Here is a 23,306-nt window from a genome sequence, read left to right on the forward strand (position 1 = left end):
CTAATATGACTGAAGCCAGCGCTAGTTCTGCTAACATTTTGATTTTCTTTCAACTCCACTGTCTAAGCTAAAGCAAGACAGAGACATCATCATTACATAATTAAAGACTCCAGAAGGCAAATTAACCACCAACTCAGACTAAGTGGTGAGATAAACTGAGCTGATGTCATTTTGTTCTTCCATTTTACAAACCAAAATAAACATAGCACATAGTTTAATCTGGGATTGGTGCCCACTGAAGTGTGATTTAACATAAAAGGAAAAAAAACAAAAGCTGTTTTCCATCTTAATGTCTTGGTCTGCTGAATCTACCGATCGAAATAACTTCCATACGGGGGTGGTCACATGACCCTGAACAGTATGGCTGACTATATTGAAGCTTCTTTGATTTTATCTCACAGAGCTCAGAACACAGAACCTTTGCTCCTTATAAATTGTTTTGTGTGTGTGTGTGTGTGTGTGTTTGTGTGTGTGTGAGTGTGTGTGTGTGTGTGTGTGTGTGGGGGGGGGGGGGGGGGGGGGGGGGGGGGTGCTACACTGCTATGCGCACCACATGAATTAGGAGAAACCCCAAGAACTCCTCATTCTCTGTTTCATGACCACAGTGTGGAGCGTCTAAGAAGGACACAGTGAAGTGGAGCAGGACATAGAACACAGTAAAGTGGTCATGACCACAGTGTGGAGCGTCTAAGAAGGACACAGTGAAGTGGAGCAGGACATAGAACACAGTAAAGTGGAGCAGGACATAGAACACAGTGAAGTAGAGCAGGACATAGAACACAGTGAAGTGGAGCAGGACATAGAACACAGTGAAGAAGAGCAGGACATAGAACACAGTGAAGTGGAGCAGGACATAGAACACAGTGAAGTAGAGCAGGACATAGAACACAGCAGAGGAGCAGGACATAGAACACAGTGAAGTGGAGCAGGACATAGAACACAGTAAAGTGGAGCAGGACATAGAACACAGTGAAGAAGAGCAGGACATAGAACACAGTGAAGTGGAGCAGGACATAGAACACAGTGAAGTAGAGCAGGACATAGAACACAGCAGAGGAGCAGGACATAGAACACAGTGAAGTAGAGCAGGACATAGAACATAGTGAGTAGAGCAGGACATAAAACATAGTGAGTAGAGCAGGACATAGAACACAGTGAAGCAGAGCAGGACATAGAACACAGTGAAGTAGAGCAGGACATAGAACACTGTGAAGTGGAGCAGGACATAGAACACTGTGAAGTGGAGCAGGACATAGAACACAGTGAGGTGGAGCAGGACATAGAACACAGTGAAGTGGAGCAGGACATAGAACACTGTGAAGTGGAGCAGGACATAGAACACTGTGAAGTAGAGCAGGACATAGAACACAGTGAGGTGGAGCAGGACATAGAACACAGTGAAGTGGAGCAAGACATAGAACACTGTGAAGTAGAGCAGGACATAGAACACAGTGAAGTGGAGCAGGACATAGAGCACAGTGAGGTGGAGCAGGACATAGAACACAGTGAAGTGGAGCAGGACATAGAACACTGTGAAGTGGAGCAGGACATAGAACACAGTGAGGTGGAGCAGGACATAGAACACAGTGAAGTGGAGCAGGACATAGAACACAGTGAAGTGGAGCAGGTTGATGGCAGCTTTCCAGTTTATGCAGCTGTAGCTGAGATCCGAGACTACTTTGTCGGAGGTAAACTCATGCTTGGGCAGGCTCAAGGAAAGTCATTTAATCTAAGGTGAGTGTCGTATTTCAACAATGGAAGATACTGCTAGCAGTCAAAAGGCGACGGTATCATCACTCTCTATCACCTTTGCAAAGAGACAAGACTGATGACTTGGAGAATTGTGGGTGCAAGAAAAATGTTAAAATGATTGCTTTATGTGAGAAAGCAGAATGACTCTGAAAACACTCATCACATTTCTGGAAACAATGTTACCAATCTGGCTTAAGCTGACCGGAGAATCACCCCTAGTGTTTGAATGACTTCATTGTTCTCTGGCTCCTGTCCCCAGGTAGACCACAAGGCCTCTCAGTGTCCTGGTGTGCTTTCTCCACTTTGCAGACAATCCAGCAGTCCTCAGGGCAGTGGAGACAGCATGGGTTATGAAGGGCATGGAAGTGGAGCTACGGTTCTATGAGGATTACTTGGAAGAGATCCTAAGGAGACAACAATAATTCTGTTCACTACAGAAGTCCCTAACCAACCTTAAATCATTTCAGGGCCTCTACAATATAAGTGGCATTTTTTTCCTCCTCACCAGATGAAGCAGAGGCATTCCTGAAGGATCCCGAGCATGACTGGTATAAGCCAGTTTGTTATCTTTCTGAGTAAGTGTACTCGAGGATTTCAGGCAACGCGAGTCAGATTTTTAACATAATCTTTTTCACAGTCAGTCAGTCCTTATATATTGCATATCTTGTATATTGGAGAACTTAAATTACACAAATATTTTAAATATTACCTTCTAATGTGAACAATTCACATTAGTCATATCTGCTCTGCTATTTTTGGTTAAATATCTAAATATCATCTGATCAATAGACAATTTTTTGACAATTAGACATTAGGCAAAATACTCTGTATCTGTATCTAGCATCTAAAGTGGTTTTGACTTTTTTGGTTGTTTTTGTGCATTCTTGTTTTTGTGCCGGGATCACTAAACTCTTCTGCTTTAAGATGCTTGGCCATGCGTTTGGGATTCAAGGCCAGGGTTACTTTGGGAAGAGGTATAGGAATACATTAAATCACCCCCAACAGACAATTCAGCAGGACCTGAAGGATTTCCGATAGAATTCTATAAAAATGTTTGGCCGGACTTGCAACCAATCTTGTATGCTTTTAGACATGTGGAATTGTAGTTAAGTATCTGATTCCTGGAATATAACCTCAGTATAACATTAAAACCTCAGTATTCATTTAAAAACCCAACAAAGATAATCAGGAATGTGTTTTCCACAGACTCATCATTCTTCTGAACTCACTGTAAATTATTAAAATATCGGCATGCAGATGTGGAAATATTTTACCTACTAGAATTAAATATGACCAAGCAGGACTGGTGACGAGATGATATGGTTCAGAGAATGCACTCCGCTTGTGCAACTAATAAGTCCCAGACCCTTCTTGTGCCACTAGATGCTGAAATGTTTGATAAGTTGAGGTGGAATTAATTTTTTAACTCCTCTAGAGAAAGTGAACCTGGGCCCTACTTTTATAAACCTTATTAAATACACTAAACCCCAGACAAATATCAACACAAATGGACTTTGGGCCAAACCCATGATCTCAAGCGAGGAGCCCAACAGAGACGTCCTCTGGAACTTTCATTATTTCCTTTATAAACCTCAAGCACCGTTTATTATCATCCAGATTTTTAGATGTAAGCATTAGAAATGCAGAACACAAAATATATTCATAAGAGATGATGTTTTTTTATACATGTTTATTCCTAAACTACAATGCATCTCAGTGGGTAGTATTGTATATGGTTACAAAATGTATCGATCCAAATATTAGTACTTCCACTTAATATATTCCCAGTAGCCTGTATATAAGCTATATCTGCTTTTCATTTAGCTGTAGCTGTGGCTTCAAGTATCTCAGCATTCCTACAATTTATAATCTCTTTCATGATATTTGTCATGCAGATTATGTCCCTCGGGTTAATGAGATTAAGAGAGATTTGTAAGTCTGGTGTTCGCTGCCTCCCTCCTTTGCTGGCAGCATAGTGTGATTAGAATGAACACACAAACCGGGCCGTTGTACTTGTTTGATTAACCAAAAAAATAAAGGAATTGCTGAAATTTCTAATCTGGAGTTGAATTATTGCACTTCTCAGATTAAGATTATGGTTAGCTATATGGTGCATGACCATATATGTAAGATTCCTAAACAAGAATCTTGTTCTTTGTCGTTTATAATGAGCTCTAAGGATATACAAGAAGTTTGTGAAACATTTGCAGAACACAGCATACTTTCAGATTGGCAAAATGCCAAATGGAACCTTGTAATCCCAAAGCTCTTAGCTCTGTTGCTGCCTGTTGCCTGCAACACTCACATTCAACCATGTCATGAAGTCTACGCCAGGATTTCCTTTTTTGCATGATAGTATCAAATCTAATTAGAACAATCCCCCAAACTGAATTTTAAAAATATTAATTTTGAAGTTATATCCAAACCTTAAATACTGGTGAGTTGTGGTTGAGAGTGACAGAGATTTAATAGATTTAACAAATTGTGGTGAATTTAAAGAATTTCTGATTTATTGAGTAAATGATGATTTATTGAGGTTAATAACTGGTCTTCAGTAACACGTACGATAATTTGATCATGTAGACCTGAGGATGGGGATCTCATGGACATTCTAGCATGACCACCAGAGTTGCTCAATCTCTCCAACTGTAGCAAATGGACATTTTAGCAGTGACCTTCTCTGGCAAGGCTGTGAGCTATGGACCATCTCCCATGACCCTGCACTCTCCCCAGTGTTCATAAAGCAAATCATTCTCTCTGCAGCATGAGAGGGGGCAGGCGATGGGGAGGGATCTGAGGATGAGGCGAAGGAGGAGGAGGGGGTGGAGGTGGAGGAGGAGGGGGTGGAGGAGGTAGAGGGGGTGGAGAAGGAGTGGGTGGAGGAGGAGGAGGGGGTGGAGGAGTGGATGGAGGTGGAGGAGGGGGTGGAGGAGTGGGTTGAGGTTGAGGAGTGGGTGGAGGTGGAGAAGTGGGTTGAGGTGGAGGAGTGAGTGGAGGAGGAGTGGGTTGAGGTGGAGGAGGATGAGTGGGTGGAGGTGGAGGAGGAGGGGGTGGAGGAGTGGGTTGAGGTAGAGGAGGAGCTGGAGGAGGAGTGGGTGGAGGAGGTAGAGGAGGAGTGGGTGGAGGTGTGGGTTGAGGTTCAGGAGTGGGTGGAGGTGGAGGGGGATATGAGCTGTGGCAAAGAACCACCTGAGATCAGCCCATCAGGGTTCCCCACACAGCTCGGAATTCATGCCTGTGCGCTCTCTTGCTCTCTCTCTCTCTCTCTCTTTGCTTGCTGTTCATTCAGCATTCTTGAAACACACACAAACACACACACACACACACACACACACACACACACACACACACACACACACACACACATACACAAAGTGGTGATTGATGTAAAGATTTTAAACATCTGTGTTTTTTAAAGCCACATAACGATTCTCTTATCTAAAAGTCATGGCATGTCATGCAGTTCCTAATAGTGCCTGTAAATGTGATGTGTACACAACGCCAACCCAAAGCTGAACTTCCTCGCTGTGTCTCTGTGTCTCCTCATGCTCTTTGGGCAGTGGGTCACCAAGAGAAGAAGATATTTTGTTGTCTTTTGTTCTCTGTTAATCTTTGTTGTTCTCATTCCTTCTCCTCCCATCTCATTCTCTCCTTCACTCTCATTCTCTCTCCATCCATCTCATTCTCTCTTCTCCACTCTCATTCTCTCTCCATCTCATTCTGAAATTCACTCTCTCTGTTTCCTCTTTGTCTCTCCTTTCTGCAGATTACAGAAAATGGTTAAAACACATAGAATTCACTGAATTTGTTCCAGGTGTAGTTTTATTGAGATTTACTGCTATTTGTGAATATTTTTAAGGAATCACTCTTTAGATGAGATAATTAAGGAATGAATTAAAGGAAAAGAGATGAGGCTTTATTAAACTGCTGTTAGATTGTATTCTTATTAAGACGCCAGCACTCCCCACAGCAGGGAGGACTGATCTGGCTCTGAGACAAAGCAGTAGAGACTGCATCAATGTTGATGTCATCTCTCTCTCTCTCTCTCTCTCTCTCTCTCTCTCTCTCTCTCTCTCTCTCTCTTCCCACAGAACCATGAAGCACGCTGTATTGCCATCAGGCAGAGTAGCATGAGAAGTTGTGGTTATGTCATGGTAGACTTCCTTGTTTACGTCTGCCTTTGGTTCCTTGCGTTTCTTACACCATGTGCTTTGGTGTGTTTTGGTTTCCATGCTCCTCCTCTTTTCCACTCCGTTTTGGTGCATCTTGAAGGTTGTACCTCCCAGTGCTTGTACCCTGGTGTCCCCTGGGTACATCTGCCTAGTCTACTATCTTATTCTTGTTGGGTATTGTTTGTTAGTTTGTTGGTTTGGATGCACACCTGCACTTACTCCTTGTCACATTGTTTTCCCAGGCAATTGTTGGTCTTAGTTCCATGTTTGGTTTCCCTCTGTATTTATTTATTCCTTTGTGTCTTCAGTTCCTGTTGGTCTTCTGTTCCCTCTGTTCTCAGTTTATCTTCATGTTCACTGTGGACTTCATTAAAGACCCCTCACACCTGCATCCATGTATCTCACTGCGTTTTCACAGAATACCCCACCAAACAAGGATGCAGCGAATGGAATTATTTCCCCTGAGGACCTCATCTCTTCCCACAGAGCCAGTAAATCCTTTATTTTTCTGTCAATGATGAACACCACAGGTGTCTGCGATGGGGAGCCTCCTGCAAGCATTTTATTTTGCAGGGTACATTTTATAGTCAGCTCCTAACCTGCCCCACTCCTCCTGATGTGGTCAAGGTTTTGTTCTTAAAGCTCTTTCCTCAGGGGCAAAAGGCACTGAGAGTGCTGGAGGGTTTTAAAGGCTCACGCAAGCTCGTTTTCTGGGTCTTTTGCTGCTCCTCCTGCTGCCTTGTCCCAGATATCTGCCTGCCCTACAGCCGTTTCCCTTGAGGTCCCGACCCTTGTGCGTATGTCCCAGACGCTTTATCCCTGCCTACCTCTGATGCCCTATCCTCGTTAATGGCACCGTCCCCACACCCTGCTCCAAAGAGAGCGCTTCCCTGGTGGTACTACCATGGTGGTACCGGTACCACCCTGGTGGTACTACCCTGATGGTACTACCCTGGTGGTCTGCATGCAGGTAGTCCAGACACCTGGACCAGGAATGAATGTGGCCACGCTCGACCAACCATTACCGTGTGAGCTCCTGGACCTGTCCGATGTCTTCACAGACCTCCCAGTCCACTGTGGTTACTGGGTCCCGCACCACGGAGGATGCATATGCTGCTCTGCAGGACTGGCTGGTCACTGATTTTCTGCCAGACCCACTGGCCTCCATATTTCCCACAGCCTGAGATGTGCCAGCCGCCTGTTCTGCTGTCAGCTTCCCTGCCTGGCCTGTTCCCTGTCTGGCCTGTTCCCTGCCTGGCCTGTTCCCTGTCTGGCCTGTTCCCTGCCTGGCCTGTTCCCTGTCTGGCCTGTTCCCTGTGCATTCAGCAATTTTTGTGTTTTGCTCCCAAGTCTGTGTCTTCTCTTCCCTCTGATATTTTTGTTAGCATTTCCTGTTTCAGGAAAAATAAGTGATGAATAACATTCATGTGCATGGCACATGAAAATATATATATATTTTCTTATTTGACCTGTCAGATGAAATATTCACTCCATTATGATTCACGCCAATCATAAGCCACAACTACACATTAGCTGCCCTCAGATATGTGTCTATGTTAGCTAGCTATCTTAGTTGATCTTTGTTGTTCTCATTCCTTCTCCTCCCATCTAATTCTCTCCTTCACTCTCATTCTCTTTCCATCCATCTCATTCTCTCTTTTCCACTCTCATTCTCTCTCCATCTCATTCTGAAATTCACTCTCTCTGTTTCCTCTCTGTCTCTCCTTTCTGCAGATTACAGAAAATGGTTAAAACACATAGAATTCACTGAATTTGTTCCAGGTGTAGTTTTATTGAGATTTACTGCTATTTGTGAATATTTTTAAGGAATCACTCTTTAGATGAGATAATTAAGGAATGAATTAAAGGAAAAGAGATGAGGCTTTATTAAACTGCTGTTAGATTGTTAGATTGTATTCTTGTTAAGACGCCAACTACACATTAGCTGCCCTCAGATATGTGTCTATGTTAGCTAGCTAGTTAGCATGATGGCTAAGGAAGGAGAAAAAAAGTAAGGATAATGGCTGATGAAGACCTTATGGGGAAAACAAAAAGCGATTGTAATTATTTATTATTTATTATTATTTTAAATTGTCATATTTAATTCGTATTTATTTATAAAGTTGCTTTTGTCCTAGCTATTTTTATTCATTTATTTTTTCAAGATACGTTTTGTTGAATGCCCTCCTGCTGGTAGCCTCATACACTGTCTTTGTGGCGTTTGTGTTTGTGATTCAGTTGCACATACAGTGGGGAAAATAAGTATTTAGTCAGTCACCAATTGTGCAAGTTCTCCCACTTAAAAAGATGAGAGAGGCCGGTAATTGACATCATAGGTAGACCTCAACTATGAGAGACAAAATGTGGAAAAAAAATTGAGAAAATCATTTTGTCTGACTTTTAAAGAATTTATTTGCAAATAATGGTGGAAAATAAGTATTCGGTCAATAACAAAAGTTCATCTCAATACTTTGTTGTATATCCTCTGTTGGCAATGACAGAGGTCAAACGTTTTCTGTAAGTCTTCACAAGGTTGGCACACACTGTTGCTGGTATGTTGGCCCATTCCTCCATGCAGATCTCCTCACGTTTCATCTTCATTGCCCTTGCTGATGGAAGGAGGTTTGCACCCAAAATCTCACAATACATGGCCCCATTCATTCTTTCATGTACACGGACCAGTCGTCCTGGTCCCTTTGCAGAGAAACAGCCCCAAAACATGATGTTGCCACCCCCATGCTTGACAGTTGGTATGGTGTTCTTTGGATGCAACTCAGCATTCACTGTCCTCCAAACAAGACAAATTGTGTTTTTACCAGTGGTGGACAGTAACTAAGTAAATGTAATTCGTTACTATACTTAAGTAACATTTCCATGTATCTGTACTTTACTCAAGTACTTTTATTTGGTAAGACTTTATACTTTTACTTCACTACATTTCAAAGCGAAAATTTGTACTTTTCACTTCGTTACATTTACAGAAACATGTCGTTCCTTTTTCATTTTTAAATCAACGTTTAATAAAATACCGAAAGGTAAAAGTGTACCATGTCACAGACTATAACCAATCAGCGCTCAGTAAGAGATTAAGATTTGTACGCTAAATGGCTGAGGATCTGACATGGCTGCAACAGATGTCTTCCCCCAACACCCCTGGCCTTATTTAGCCGAAGTGTTTGTATTCCTCGAAAAGAAGAATTATTCGTATTCCTCCTCTGCATTCCGAAGAACACATCGCTGTCATCATTTATGAACTCGCTGTCAAACTTGAAAAAACACATCGAAGTAAGTTCACCATTAGATTAGTAGGTTTATATACCCCGGTTAATTATATCACATTGAAGGACACTACATTTAACAGATGCTTTTATCCAAAGCAATGTGCTAGTACCCGAATTGCAATCTGTGGAGATGCTAAGCGCCAGTTTAACACAGGAGACTCCCACATCAAACGTTAAAGCCGGGGACACATACACGCGAATTTGGCCAAGCGAAGCGAACTTCACAATTTATTCATATGAGGGAGGCGAAGGCAAGTAAATATGAGCGAAGCAAAATTATTAAAATTATTATTAAAATTATTATTATCAGGGTTGGGGGGCGGGGCGGCGGCATGTGTGTAAAATGTTGGCGGGGGTGGCGGCGAGTGTAAATTGTTGGACACAAATTAAGTATTATGTCGCGATCGATCGCCAGTGGTTGGCGCCACAGCGAACTAGTAACTCATTGAATCATAGATGTAGATCAGAGGTAAATAAACTAGATTTTTTTCAGTGTGAGAAATCGGATGTATGTGAAGTGTAGTGCGAGTGAAAACGGTCTCTGGTAAAGACAGTCAATGCGTGTGTCTCACGCTCATTGCGTGAGAGTTGGCAACTCTGATTATTATTATATTAATTATTCGGCCAAGTTTAATATTATGAGTTCAGTTGGTTGGGCTGCACACAGTTCTAGTTCTAGGTGCTAGAGCTTCTAGCTTCCCTGTCCCGCCATGTGGTGGACAACGTAGAACCTCAGAAAAAGTCCCCCAAGCTAGGACTGAAGTGGCCGGTTCGAAATTATTGTTCTGTTTGGTGGTGAATATTAAACTGTTTGTCCACTTGTCTACCTTTCTAGTGTGAATTATTAATATGGATAAAGTTTGGAGATGAATGTTGTGAGGATAATATAGGCTAGTTTTGTGTATTTTGTGTTTGCTAGGCAAATAAGGCACTGTTTCCTGTTCACCTTTTGATCGAGTAGGCCTAGGGGTTTTGATGTGACGCTAAGAAAAAAAAGGTTTTTACTTTTACTTTTAATACTTAAGTATTTTTGAAGGCAGATACTTTTGTACTTCTACTCAAGTAAAAAATGGAGGTGAATACTTTTACTTTTACTTGAGTAATATTCAATGCAAGGTAACTGTACTTTTACTCAAGTACATAATTGGTGTACTTCGTCCACCACTGGTTTTTACCAAATAGTTCTACTTTGGTTTCATCTGACCATATGACATTCTCCCAATACTCTTCTGGAACATCCAAATGCTCTCTAGCAAACTTCAGACGTGCCTGGCTTAAGCAGGGGGACACGTCTGGCACTGCAAGATCTGAGTCCCTGGCGTCGTAGTGTGTTGCTGATGGTAGCCTTTGTAACGTTGGTCCCAGCTTTCTGCAGGTCATTCACTAGATCCTTCTGCAGGTCATTCACTTTTTCCTCACCGTTCTTGTGATCATTTTGACCCCACGGGCTGAGATCTTGCGTGGAGCCCCAGATCGAGGGAGATTAGTAGTGGTCTTGTAGGTCTTCCATTTTCTGATTATTGCTCCCACCGTAGATTTCTTCACACCAAGCTGCTTGCCTATTGCAGATTCAGTCTTCCCAGCCTACAATTCGGTTTCTGGTGTCCTCCGACAGCTCTTTCGTCTTCACCATAGTGGAGTTTGGAGTGTGACTGTTTGAGGTTGTGGACAGGTGTCTTTTATACTGTTTAACGACTTCAAATAGGTGCCATTAATACAGGTAATGAGTGGGGGAAAGAGGAGCCTCTTAAAAAAGAAGTTACAGGTCTGTGACAACCAGAAATCTTGCTTGTTTGTAGGTGACCAAATACTTATTTTCCACCAATATTTGCAAATAAATTCTTTAAAAGTCAGACAAAATTATTTTCTCAATTTTTTTTCACATTTTGTCTCTCATAGTTGAGGTCTACCTATGATGTCAATTACAGGCCTCTCTCATCTTTTTAAGTGGGAGAACTTACACAATTGGTGACTGACTAAATACTTATTTTCCCCACTGTAGTCTTTGTTTTGATTTGTCACCACACCCCACTCAGGTGTTTTAACTACTTTAAAGGAAGCGAGGTATATGGGTATTGTCTTTTTCTTCTTTTATTTTATTGTTTTAGTTTTTTGGTTTGGATGCTCATCTGTTCTTACTCCTTGTCACATTGTGTCCTCATGCGATTAATGGTTCCATGTTTGCATGTTTGATTTTGCTCTGTTTAGTTATTCATTTGTGTGTTCTTGTTTTATCTTCATGTTCATGGACTATGGACATTGTTAAAGTTCCCACACACCTGCATCCATGTTTCTGGCTCACACACCACACATTTTTATTTACATTAAACTTTTTTACTTGCATGGAGTTTTTTTTCCATTCACACCATAGAATGAATGAGGGTCTAATAAAAAGACAGCTGGGAGCATTCTGTCTCCAACACTGGGTCTGTCTTTCTGCCTTCTGTCTCCAACACTGGGTCTGTCTTTCTGCATTTTGTCTCCCACACCACATTAGGTCTGTCTTTCTGCATTCTGTTTCCCACACCACTGTAGGTCTGTCTTTCTGCATTCTGTCTCCCACACCACTGTAGGTCTGTCTTTCTGCATTCTGTCTCCCACACCACTGTAGGTCTGTCTTTCTGCATTCTGTCTCCAACACTACTGTAGGTCTGTCTTTCTGCATTCTGTCTCCCACACCACTGTAGGTCTGTCTTTCTGCATTCTGTCTCCTACACCACTGTAGGTCTGTCTTTCTGCATTTTGTTTCCAACACCACTGTAGGTCTGTCTTTCTGCATTTTGTCTCCAACACCACTGTAGGTCTGTCTTTCTGCATTCTGTCTCCCACACTGGGTCTGTCTTTCTGCATTCTGTCTCCAACACTGGTTCTGTCTTTCTGCATTCTGTCTCCAACACTGGGTCTGTCTTTCTGCATTCTGTTTCCCACACCACTGTAGGTCTGTCTTTCTGCATTCTGTCTCCCACACCACTGTAGTTCTGTCTTTCTGCATTCTGTCTCCTACACCACTGTAGGTCTGTCTTTCTGCATTCTGTCTCCCACACCACTGTAGGTCTGTGTTTCTGCATTCTGTCTCCTACACCACTGTAGGTCTGTCTTTCTGCATTTTGTCTCCAACACCACTGTAGGTCTGTCTTTCTGCATTTTGTCTCCAACACCACTGTAGGTCTGTCTTTCTGCATTCTGTCTCCCACACTGGGTCTGTCTTTCTGCATTCTGTCTCCAACACTGGGTCTGTCTTTCTGCATTCTGTCTCCAACACTGGGTCTGTCTTTCTGCATTCTGTCTCCAACACTGGGTCTGTCTTTCTGCATTCTGTTTCCCACACCACTGTAGGTCTGTCTTTCTGCATTCTGTCTCCCACACCACTGTAGTTCTGTCTTTCTGCATTCTGTCTCCTACACCACTGTAGGTCTGTCTTTCTGCATTCTGTCTCCCACACTACTGTAGGTCTGTCTTTCAGCATTCTGTCTCCAACACTACTGTAGGTCTGTCTTTCTGCATTCTGTCTCCAACACTACTGTAGGTCTGTCTTTCTGCATTCTGTCTCCCACACCACTGTAGGTCTGTGTTTCTGCATTCTGTCTCCTACACCACTGTAGGTCTGTCTTTCTGCATTTTGTCTCCAACACCACTGTAGGTCTGTCTTTCTGCATTTTGTCTCCAACACCACTGTAGGTCTGTCTTTCTGCATTCTGTCTCCCACACTGGGTCTGTCTTTCTGCATTCTGTCTCCAACACTGGGTCTGTCTTTCTGCATTCTGTCTCCTACACCACTGTAGGTTTGTCTTTCTGCATTCTTTCTCCCACACTACTGTAGGTCTGTCTTTCAGCATTCTGTCTCCAACACTACTGTAGGTGTGTCTTTCTGCATTCTGTCTCCAACACTACTGTAGGTCTGTCTTTCTGCATTTTGTCTCCAACACTAGGTCTGTTTTTCTGCATTCTGTCTCCAACATTGGGTCTGTCTTTCTGCATTCTGTCTCCAACACTGGGTCTGTCTTTCTGCATTCTGTTTCCCACACCACTGTAGGTCTGTCTTTCTGCATTCTGTCTCCCACACCACTGTAGGTCTGTCTTTCTGCATTCTGTCTCCTACACCACTGTAGGTCTGTCTTTCTGCATTCTGTCTCCCACACTACTGTAGGTCTGTCTTTCAGCATTCTGTCTCCAACACTACTGTAGGTGTGTCTTTCTGCATTCTGTCTCCAACACTACTGTAGGTCTGTCTTTCTGCATTTTGTCTCCAACACTAGGTCTGTTTTTCTGCATTCTGTCTCCAACACTGGGTCTGTCTTTCTGCATTCTGTCTCCAACACTGGGTCTGTCTTTCTGCATTCTGTCTCCAACACTGGGTCTGTCTTTCTGCATTCTGTCTCCAACACTGGGTCTGTCTTTCTGCATTCTGTTTCCCACACCACTGTAGGTCTGTCTTTCTGCATTCTGTCTCCCACACCACTGTAGGTATGTCTTTCTGCATTCTGTCTCCTACACCACTGTAGGTCTGTCTTTCTGCATTCTGTCTCCCACACTACTGTAGGTCTGTCTTTCAGCATTCTGTCTCCAACACTACTGTAGGTGTGTCTTTCTGCATTCTGTCTCCAACACTACTGTAGGTCTGTCTTTCTGCATTTTGTCTCCAACACTAGGTCTGTTTTTCTGCATTCTGTCTCCAACACTGGGTCTGTCTTTCTGCTTCTCTTCTATGTTTTCCTATTTCCATCGCAACTACTCCTAATTATGTTCACACTACTCATCCTATCAGTGTTCATTCCAACTATAATCAATGTTTGTTCATTTGTTTGATTAATCCACCAAATGACATATCTGTAAAATGAGGGGAGAGAACTCAGCTTGGGCTGGGTTTCTGGACTACTGTGTGTCAGAATGCCTGAGCTGCCTTCCTGAAGATGTCTGAGCGCAGTACAGGGTTGATACAGAATGGGAGAGACAGGGTTGTAGGCAGTGGAATCTCACCAAAGGCAATAGTGGCAAGCAGAGATTGTATTAGCTTCAAATATGTGGTCCTTCCAAACTCCATTTCTCATGAAATAGTGTGAGCAGCAGATGAACGAGGTGGTTCAGGAAATCACTGCAAAGGCAGGCTGAGTGAAAACAGAAGTGTTTCTTTCAGAAGTTGACTTTCAATCAAACGCATTTCATTGTTTTCAACTTTAAATCCAGTCGAATTTAATGTGAATAACATTCTAATGTAATGACTAATACTTTAGTATAAATGCTCTCAAGACACTGCAACTAAGTCAACCAGAGAAAAGACAACATTGATCATCCTTTTTCCAGCCGCAGTCCACATTTGGACTGTCCTGTACTCCCGCCCTCCCCCCTCTGAGCTGATTTACTGAGGCGCTTATTAAAGATAATTGTGTGTGTTCCTTTATCACTCTCTCTGCAGCCTTCTACACACACTGTGTATATGAAGTTTCTGCACATATTACCGCACTGCACCTCCATATGGCTTCAGTATATTCAGCTTTGGTGTGTGTGTGTGTGTGTACTTTGTGCATGTGTGCACATTTCTGTGTGTGTGTATGTGTGTGTGTGAGAGAGAGTGAGAGCATGTAGTTATATTGCAGTAATAAACATTTTTCCCTAAACACCCCCACCTCTTCTCCCTCCATTCCTTTGATAACAGGAATCTGCTGAAGATACTGAAAACATTCCCAGAATGCTCCACAACCCCACTGCACTGTGTGGAACAGAGCAGACAGAGAGAGAGGTGGTAAATCAGCCAATCACAAACCCCCTAGCCACCTTATCAGAGAAGAGCACACAGAAGAACCCACCCACAATCCCACTAACTGTGATGTCATCCCTTGGGCTCAAGAGCAAATCAGTGCTGAAGCCCACTGAACAGAAGACATGTTCAGGATTCTGTGTATGCCTGTGCATTCCTTTCTCTCTCTCTCTCTTTCTCTCTCTCTCTCTCTGTATGTGACTCTCTTCTTCGCCCTTCTCAATCTCCCCTCTCTGTCTTACACACACACACACACACACACACACACACACACACACACACTGTCTCTCTCTCTCTCTCTCTCTCTCTTACACACACACACACACACACACACACACACACACACACACACACACACACACACACACACACACACACACACTCCCTCTCTTTCACAGACACACACACCATCTCTCTCTCTTTCACACACTCTCTTCTCCTGGGCCTGCCTGGCTGGTGTGAGTATGCCCTGTCTCTCAGCCCTCTGCTCTGCAGCAGGTGGGCGAAATGAAGAAGTTTACCAGCAGCCTTCAGAGCCAAGTAGCAGCAGGGGGCAGGTTGCCATGGTTACCATTTAGGACTGTCAGAGGCCTGTGTGAAGAGCATATACCTGTGCAAATCCTGGCAGATGATGCAGAGTAAGGCGCACACCTAGAGCAGCCCACATGCGCTCTCAGCAGCATGACGCAGAGTAAGGCGCACACCTAGAGCAGCCTGTGTGCGCTCTCAGCAGCATGACGCAGAGTAAGGCGCACACCTAGAGCAGCTCACGTGCGCTCTCAGCAGCATGACGCAGAGTAAGGCGCACACCTAGAGCAGCTCACGTGCGCTCTCAGCAGCATGACGCAGAGTAAGGCACACACCTAGAGCAGCCCATGTGCGCTCTTAGCAGCATGACGCAGAGTAAGGCGCACACCTAGAGCAGCCCACGTGCGCTCTCAGCAGCATGACGCAGAGTAAGGCGCACACCTAGAGCAGCTCACGTGCGCTCTCAGCAGCATGATGCAGAGTAAGGCGCACACCTAGAGCAGCCCACGTGCACTCTCAGCAGCATGATGCAGAGTAAGGCGCACACCTAGAGCAGCTCACGTGTGCTCTCAGCAGTATGATGCAGAGTAAGGCGCACACCTAGAGCAGCTCATGTGTGCTCTCAGCAGCATGACGCAGAGTAAGGCGCACACATAGAGCAGCTCACGTGTGCTCTCAGCAGTATGATGCAGAGTAAGGCGCACACCTAGAACAGCTCACGTGCGCTCTCAGCAGCATGACGCAGAGTAAGGCGCACACCTAGAACAGCTCACGTGCGCTCTCAGCAGTATGACGCAGAGTAAGGCTCACACATAGAGCAGCTCATGTGTACTCTCAGCAGCATGACGCAGAGTAAGGCACACACCTAGAGCAGTTCACGTGTGCTCTCAGCAGCATGACGCAGAGTAAGGTGCACACCTAGAGCAGCTCACGTGTGCTCTCAGCAGTATGATGCAGAGTAAGGCGCACACCTAGAGCAGCTCACATGTGCTCTCAGCAGCATGACACAGAGTAAGGCGCACACCTAGAGCAGTTCATGTGCGCTCTCAGCAGCATGACGCAGAGTAAGGTGCACACCTAGAGCAGCTCACGTGTGCTCTCAGCAGTATGATGCAGAGTAAGGCGCACACCTAGCGCAGCTCACATGTGCTCTCAGCAGCATGACACAGAGTAAGGCGCACATCTAGAGCAGTTCACGTGCGCTCTCAGCAGCATGACGCAGAGTAAGGCGCACACCTAGAGCAGCTCACGTGTGCTCTCAGCAGCATGACGCAGGCCTAATCACCTTCATTACCAGCACACAACACTGTTCTTTCCAGCAGCACCATCACTGTGATTATTCACTGTGATTAACAGCAGTCCCTGAATATGATCAGTTTATTCATGCATGTGGTCTTACAGATGATTGGTCAGGGGACCCTTAACAGTCAGAAGAAATGACCCTGATTGGTCAAGCAACCATTATGCTATTTCAGTACTCTATTGGTCATTAGGTTACTCTTCTCTCAATGAGAACTATTGTATGTGAGTATAGGAAGGTGAGCAAATACTTTTGGCAATAAAGTGCATGTATGTCTATGGTATTAGATATGCCCGCTATTTCTTGTCATATATTCCTAGAGAAAAGTTAGATTTTATTTATTACAATCAATGCGTGTTATTTGTCAACCCAGACATAAAAATCAGTGATTTCATATATAATTTACAATAACAATCAACAACAATTAGCCTTTCACTATCGAACAAAAGCACACTGCCACAGTGCTATTACAGTTTTTCTTAGTCGATTTGGTTCATTTCTCAGATCAGAATTGAAATTCTCAACCACAGTTATGTCACGAATGAGAAGTTACAGTTACAGTGGTATTATTTATCTCAACCTATCCACTCATTGTATAGACCGGGAGTCTCACAAAGTCTCATAAAGTCTCATAAAGTCTCATGCCACACATTATCTTATCTTCTCACTCCTTCCTTGACAATTGTTGCAATATATTGTGGAAAACATGTTTATGTTGACCAATCACTGACCTCTCTGCTGCATTACAGCTACTGCTGCCCCCGGGGGCAGGAATGGATGACGAGGGGGGTAATCCCTCCTGTCCGAACTCTGAGGACAGGGTTGTAATTCATTTCAATAGCAACAGCAGGAACAACAGCTGTAATTGCTGTATTCATCTTTATAATGACCTGTTATTAATCTCTCTAATACCGCTCATAAGGTATGTACCAAGCACATTAGCAGGGCAAAATGCATGCTGGGTACACTCACACAGCATGCTATAACTGAGGGAGGGAGTGTGAGTGTGTATGTTGTGTATGTGTGTGTCTGTGTTTTGTATTTTTGATGATACACAATCCACAACCATATCAGTGGTAACATGTCTTGGCAGTCACACAATTTACATAACTACATAATATATGTTTTTGAAAAGTTATGGGTTATATTATACATATATTATGAATTTCTGGTTATTTTCAGTCATATGTCACACTTTTCAGTTATACATATCCATATCTAAAATCTGCATGAATAGCTTTGTCTTCTAGTATATAAACATACACACACACCTGCTTGTCTGCATGTGTTTGATGACTTTGTGGAGATCAGAGAGCCCTGAGTGTTGTCTTTGATGTGGAGCTAAAACGGGTCTGCAGTCTACAACCTGCTTCAGTTAGGCCACCATTACGGCATTCCTCCTTCTGCACATCCTCCACACCTCTCTCCCCCCACCCCTCCTGCCCGGCACCTCTGCCCAATGCCACGTACAAGATGTGAAGTAGGTATGTGTTTGAATATGCGTGTGAGTGTGTCATATATCAAGCACCAAATCTTGACTGATTCAAACACTTGGAAGAAAAGGCATGCAAGCACAGTGCCTCTACAAAGGCATGCAGTGAGTGTCTGACCTAGCACACATTTCTGTCTCTGTTCATCTGTCTCTCACTCATGTGAAATTCTCCAGCAGCTCTGAGGAATGAGGTCAACCCCACTACTACGAACCCCAGCTCGGGAAGGAGCTGGGGTGAGAATGAGACAAGGGAGACAGCGGCAGAGAGAGGAGGAGACCTCACCAGGTGATAGAAGAGGAGATGATGGCAGGGGGAGACGAGTCAGTCTCATGGGTGAGTCAGTGAGTGAATCTCAAGAGTGAGTCAGTTTCATGAGGGAGTCAGTGAGTCAATCTAAAATGTAAACTATAAATGTGCCATATTTTGTCAATTGTGATTTTTCACCGCAATCGAAATTTGTCCTCCGCTTTTTATCCATCTGTGCAGTTAGAACACACACACACTAGTGATTACTAGGGGGCTGTGAATCACACGTGCCCATAGTGGTGGGCTGCCCTAGCCCGGCGGTTGGGGTTAGGTGCCTTGCTCAAGGGCACCTCAGTCATGGCCTCAGGTCTGGGAATCGAACCCATGACCCTCCGGTCACAAGACCAGTTCCCTACCACCAGGCCATGACTGCCCCTGGTGAGTCAGTGAGTCAGTGAGTCAATCTCATGGGTTAGTGAGTGAGTCAGTCTCATGAATGAGTCAGTGAGTCAATCTCATGGGTGAGTCAGTGCCTAGTGGTTCACCAACTCAAACCCATTCATTCCTTCTCTCTCTCTCAGAGAGGGAGAGATAGAGGGAGAGAGGGAGGGAGGGACAAAGGACTACAGTAAAAAATGTTCAGTACTTTACTGTGTTTACTGAGCACAGAACTGCTACTAGGACAACTGTTCCTAGCCTAGTTTCCAGGCAAAGTTTTTTTTGGGTTGCCCCCAATTAATTTCTCACTTTCAAGAAAGGCAGAGAGGATGGAATATAATACACGAGACAGAGGCATTTGACACAGGAACACTGGACTGAAAATCATTCAACATAAGAGAACGGCAGAGCAGACTGAGCTAGAGACGGTGAGAGAATGAGAGACAAAGAGACAGAGACAGAGAGGAAGAAAGACACAGAGAGAGGAAGAGAGACATAGAGAGACAGACAGAGAGAAAGAGACAGGGAGAGAGAGAGAGACAGACAGACAGACAGAGAGGAAGAGAGAGTCAGATAAGAAGACAGACATAAAATGAGAGATAGACAGGAAGAAAGACAGAGAGCACAAGAAGGAAAGACAGAGAGAGACAGCAGAAGAGAGGGACTGAAAGACAGTGAGAGACAGACAGAAGAAGGGAGAGGGGGAAAGAGGGGAGGGAAGGAGAGAATGTGAAAAGTTTTTTTTACTGTGAAAAGTTTACAACCACTCAGGTTTTCACAATAAAAATACAAAATCTCATGCTACAATATAAAAAGATGAGTCAAAATGAAAAGCTAGAAGAGGAGGAGCACACAGCAGTCCACTGCACAGCACCTCCTGTGAGTCTGCCTGCCATTCTATAACCCACATAATTACCCTCCTTACACGTCGTCTTTACCATCCTGTAAAAAACCTCAAATGCATTTCATCTGCCATCAGTATTGCTACTGATGTGTATTTATAATAGAAATAATCATTCTATTATTATAATTATGATTATTGCCATTAATTGCATTCAATCATTGATTAGTATACTTACAGTTGAAACATTTCCAGGTGTTCCAATTACCAGTGCTTTGTACTTCAATACTGTACTACAGTTATTTGACTGCTAACTGTACAATCATGTACTATACCCAATCATCACAGCTATCTTAACTTGGCTTGAGTGTGTGAGTGTGTGTGTGTGAGAGAGCAAAGAGATAGAGAGAGAGTGAGGGATGAGGGGACAGGCAGCTGAGAGGGAGGGTGAGACAGGACACACAGCCAGCAGGGACAGGAGGACGTTCTAAAAACAGCTGGACACAGGTCTGCATGTCCTGTTCCGTCTCTTCCTCCCTCTCTCTCTCTCTCTCTCTGTCTCCCTCTCTCTCTCCATCCTCTCTCAATCTCTCTCTCTCCTCAGTCTCTCTCTCTCTCTCTCTCTCTCTCTCTGGATCTGTATCTATGTCAGGACGCAGACCAAGGAGTCTTAGCTGCAGTATTCTGTGGCCCACATGCGGTGTGGGTCGCCTGATGATCCAGCAGGAGTGAACGGGCATCATCACACACGGCGGGGTCATCACACTCTGCCGCGAGTCAAAGAATGACACAGGTAAACAGAAAAGGAGGGTCTGAGGAGAAGAGGAACGTCGTCATAGAGTGAGTTCACTCAGTTCACTCAGTTCACGCTGCATTTATTTCATACGTGCGCGATGCTTCCCAAAGACAAGTAAGCACAAGACACGTGCATCATGGCATAAAGAACATACACACACACACACACACACACACACACACACACACACACACACACACACACACACACACACACACACTCATCCAGGTTATTCAGACAGCATGTGGTTCACAAGGAGTGTATTCATGCCTATGTGTGTGTGTGTGTGTGTGTGTGTGTGTGTGTGTATGTGTGTATATGTGTGTGTTTGTAGACTCACTGCAGTGCGTGCTTTGTAAATCACCCCATGTGAGTGCAGCTAGGCTGTATTCATTAACACAGGCCCTGGTCAGCCAAGCCCCCACACTGACCAGACACTAATTCGATTTAGTTCACAGTGGCAGCACAACTCTCACTGCGTTGCAATCTAGCATGCCTGTTTAACATAATCACACACACACACACACACACACACACACACACACACACACACACACACACACACACACACACACACACAGCCAAGTTGTGCCCTGCTCCATGTAGTGTGTCTGTGACATCCTCATATACCATGTCCGCTCTAAACGAGCGTGCTCTTGAACAGCTGGGTTCTTCTCCTCTAACTCATCCCCTGTCTCATCACCTTAGCCCACACCTTCACTGATCTGAGCACAGTCAGAGGGCACTCACCCATAATGCCCTGCTTTGCAAAGCCAGCTGTGGATCTAACAGACAAGCAGCAGTCCAACTGAAGTGATATTCCCATCATGCTACTGGTGCGTGTGTGTGTGGATGTACATGTGACTGTGAGTGTGTGTATAAGGGAGTGTGTGTCTGTATGAGTATGTGTGTGTGGTTCTGCATATGAGTGTGTATGAGTGTACATGTGGTTGTGTGCATGTGTGGATATGTACAAGAAGGTGTGTGTCTGTGTGTAGGTGTGTTGGTGGGCTTTAGAAAGATCTGCTGCTTATCAAGGATTAGTAAGTGCCACTCTTTAACTGTAAATATGACCCTGCCTATGTTCTACTGGCTGGTCTTTGTCTCTGTTCTATTTGCTGGTCTTTGCCTCTGTTCTATTGGCTGGTCTCTACCTCTGTTCTATTGGCTGGTCTCTACCTCTGTTCTATTGGCTGGTCTCTACCTCTGTTCTATTGGCTGGTCTCTGCTTCTGTTCTATTGGCTGGTCTTTGTCTCTGTTCTATTGGCTGGTCTTTGCATCTGTTCTATTGGCTGGTCTTTGCATCTGTTCTATTGGCTGGTCTTTGCCTCTGGTCTATTGGCTGGTCTCTACCTCTGTTCTATTGGCTGGTCTCTACTGTTCTATTGGCTGGTCTTTGTCTCTGTTCTATTGGCTGGTATTTGCCTCTGTTCTATTGGCTGATCTCTGACTATGTTCTAACGGCTGATCTCTGTCTGTGTCGTTGGCTTATCTTTGGCTGGAAGTACAGTACTCATACTGGCTATGGAGGAAGACACTCACATACTAGAGTATAATGGGAGAGAGGTATGTGAGGTAGGTCCCAAAATGCTTCAGAAACACACACACACACACACACACACACACACACACACACACACACACACACACACACACACACACACCATGCAGATAAGATCAAAGCCAAGACATCAGCCAGCTGTGTTTTTGGTTTGCAAAACTGCATCCAGGTTAATGCTCGTTGTGTAACAGGATGCTGATAAACTGGCCTCTATCCACAGATACTGAACACCCAGCTGAAATTTCCCTCGTGCCTGATGAGTTATAGATGGATTTATTTCAGATGATGAAAGTAAACTGACTTGTAAACACATGGTAAAGTTCATTCTTTCATTTGTACATAATTTGTGTGCTCATTCAGTTACCTGCAGTTTAATAGCTCTTATCAATATGATGGCTGACATATAATAGAACTTCACTATAAAAGAAAATATAAAAGAACTTCACTATAATAACTGATATTAATAATCCATGAGCATGACTTTCTTAGTTGTTTGGTCTATAAATGAACAATCCCGTCATCTTTTCCTTGACGCACGTGTCACGGCAAACACACACACTTCTGATAACAGCGAGTTAACCGTCAGTTGCAGGTAGCTCTGTGACATCACGCACACTACAGGGACCCGGATGATCGGGAACGCGCCGTGACAAAAACTGCTGCAGGATGCTCTCATCAGTGATCGGGCGAATCAGAAGTGGTGTGAATATAGGCAAACATCCTGCACGTGATGCAGGACGTTCACGTGATGTAGCGCACGTCAACACGAAGGCAGACTGCTTCACCGTCTCTTGACCATAACTGGTCAGTTATCATTTTAATTGTGTCACTGTATCACAGTGTGTGAGTAGATATGTTTGGTTGTTTCTCATGCCGAGTTTAAAGTTTAATATTTGTGTGTTTCCTTTAACGTTTGTTACTTTGAAACTTAATTTTCAATAAGTTTGATAGTTCAGTGATTATGATTCCACAGATTTATTTAAAGTTAAGAATTATGTTTCTGTAGCTCTGTATTCTTTGAGTGGAACACATTGCATATGAAACTAAACCTAACCAAGCATATTTGCCTTTTCCAGTTGTTAAAGTTTACATTTACATATTTGACATTTAACAGACGTTCTTATCCAGAGCGACTTACAAAA

General features: G+C 43.9%; 1 protein-coding gene and 2 long non-coding RNA genes across 4 annotated transcripts in view; 2 read left to right on the forward strand and 1 right to left on the reverse strand.

Moving 5' to 3' along the window:
- cacng2a (calcium channel, voltage-dependent, gamma subunit 2a) overlaps positions 1 to 23,306 on the reverse strand; it is a 70,511-nt gene that overhangs the window by 20,736 nt on the left and 26,469 nt on the right. The gene's annotated exons all lie outside the window — the stretch shown is intronic.
- Positions 17,542 to 20,736, forward strand: LOC143508184 (uncharacterized). Its single transcript, XR_013129220.1, has 3 exons — positions 17,542 to 18,272; positions 18,455 to 18,614; positions 20,459 to 20,736. It is a non-coding gene; the product is annotated as an uncharacterized LOC143508184 (long non-coding RNA).
- Positions 21,346 to 22,962, forward strand: LOC143508192 (uncharacterized). Its single transcript, XR_013129225.1, has 3 exons — positions 21,346 to 22,178; positions 22,385 to 22,478; positions 22,751 to 22,962. It is a non-coding gene; the product is annotated as an uncharacterized LOC143508192 (long non-coding RNA).

This window comes from Brachyhypopomus gauderio, chromosome 2 (genome assembly GCF_052324685.1).
Source record: "Brachyhypopomus gauderio isolate BG-103 chromosome 2, BGAUD_0.2, whole genome shotgun sequence".
Classification (NCBI taxonomy): domain Eukaryota; kingdom Metazoa; phylum Chordata; class Actinopteri; order Gymnotiformes; family Hypopomidae; genus Brachyhypopomus; species Brachyhypopomus gauderio.